Source organism: Balaenoptera acutorostrata, unplaced genomic scaffold (genome assembly GCF_949987535.1).
Source record: "Balaenoptera acutorostrata unplaced genomic scaffold, mBalAcu1.1 scaffold_1024, whole genome shotgun sequence".
Classification (NCBI taxonomy): Eukaryota; Metazoa; Chordata; class Mammalia; order Artiodactyla; family Balaenopteridae; genus Balaenoptera; species Balaenoptera acutorostrata.
In genome coordinates, this window is record NW_026646218.1 from 82,666 (window position 1) to 84,741 (window position 2,076).

The 2,076-nt window shown below is 42.1% G+C and overlaps 1 pseudogene; it reads right to left on the reverse strand.

Moving 5' to 3' along the window:
• Window positions 1-1,681: 1,681 nt before the first annotated feature.
• LOC130706855 (mitochondrial import inner membrane translocase subunit Tim8 A-like) lies at window positions 1,682-1,976 on the reverse strand (annotated as a pseudogene).
• Window positions 1,977-2,076: the final 100 nt, after the last annotated feature.

Consider the following 2,076-nt stretch of genomic DNA (forward strand, 5'->3'; position numbering starts at 1 on the left):
AGTATAAATGTATTTTTGTTTGTAATTCAGTTTTTCGCCTATATGACTTAAAAGACAAATGCAGTATAAGCAAGTCCCAAATACATAAAGAAAAACTAACAGAATTAAAATGAAAAAACCTGACACTATTTTTTAAATAAATAAATAAATTTACTTATTTATTTATTTGTATTTTTATTTTTGGCTGTGTTGGGTCTTCATTGCTGCGCGCGGGTTTTCTCTAGCTGTGGCGAGCAGGGGCTACTCTTTGTTGTGGTGCGCGGGCTTCTCGTTGTGGTGGCTTCTCTTGTTGAGGAGCACGGGCTCTAAGTGCATGGGCTTCAGTAGTTGTGGCTCTTGGGCTCTAGAGCGCAGGCTCAGTAGTTTTGGCACGCGGGCTTAGTTGCTCCGCGGCATGTGGGATCTTCCCAGACCAGGGCTCGAGCCCGTGTCCCCTGCATTGGCAGGTGGATTCCTAACCACTGTACCACCAGGGAAGTCCGAAAAACTGACACTATTAAAGGGAGAAATATTTCAAGCCAATAGCAAAAGGTCATAGATTGTATAATTCCATGTATATGAAATGTCCAGAATGAGCAAATCCATATAGACAGAAAGTAGATTAGTGGATGCCAGAGGATGTTGGGGAGGGGAAAATAGGGAGTAACATCTAACATATACAAGATTTCTTTGTGGGGGCATGACAAAAATGTTCTGGAATTAGATAGCAATATTGGTTGTGAAAATACTAAGAACTAGTGAATTGTACACTTACTTTAATCGGTGAATTTTTTTTTTTGAATCTTGTAGAAGTTTTTATTTCAGTGATGAAAAGAACGCAGTAAATGGAAACTATGCTGGTTTACATTAGGCATGCACCTCTACCTGAAACTGCTGTTAGTTTTTGACTGGCCTAAATCTTTATAACTTATTTTTTCATTTAGGCACATCTTTAAATTTTTTTGGACCCTGACATACAGGGTAAGTTAACTTCTTCCTTGTGGCAGTTTAGTATGAGAATTATGTTCGCTGGCTAGATTCCTTTAACTAAAGGCCTCTAGACTCTCAGGCTACCTCTACTAGCTCAAGACTGTACTTTATATATAGATATTTAAGTGAATCGCAGTATAAGGGAGGGAGATAATCTAGAAAGGTGAAATGTACTGTATGAATACTCTATACATTTTTTTTGCAGCACTGATAATCAAACACTAGATAAGGAGGCCTACAGTCAAGTACCAAATTACTCTTTCTCCCACTGCTGCCCTTTCTGAGAGACACAAAGATGTATATCAATCTCTCCAGAAATCTGAAAGGAAGCCACACAAATAACAGATTATTACCTATGTGGTCCCACATATCAAATTATGGAGCAGTTCCACTATTAAAATTATAGGAAGCAGTTAATGGGACTATGAGGAAAGCATCGTCCCACATACAGTAACATACACCTAGTAGAGTTTTCCATTCATCTGTCAATTGTTTCCCCAAGATTAGCATTAAAAAACACAACCCCAAACACATTTGACCCTCAAACCACCCCCACACACAAAAATTGGTCTTTGTTCATTCTCAGATGACAGGATGTCCCAAGAGTGACAAAGGTGGGAGCCGATCCCCCCACAGCCTTTTCTCCAACCATCCCATCAACTGCTCATCATTTCTTGAACTACCTTCTTTTTCCAGAGAGGTAATACTCAGGTCAGTCAGAAAGGCTTTCTGAGAAGACTGGCTTGGATTTCTGGGTCTGTTCCAGTTGATTCAAGATGAATTGGCTTGTATCAATGAAGCGCTCAACGCAGTTCACAAAAACAGGCCTCAGCCCGACCGTACAACTTTGGCCCAGGCTTGTCCATGCACATTTCCCAACAAAGTTCCGTCATCTGGTGCACCAGCTGCTGGAAGCGTTGCTTCTGAGTCTCTACCTCGATGAAATGCTGCAGCTGCGGGTCGACCGAGCCCAAACCCGCTGCGGAGGAAGACGAGGAGGACGCCATCCCAGCGTGGCCACGCATGGCGAGACAAACTCCGCACCAACTCACCGACCTTCACGTGTCTCCGCGGCGGAACCCTTAATTGGTGAGTTTCATGTTTTGT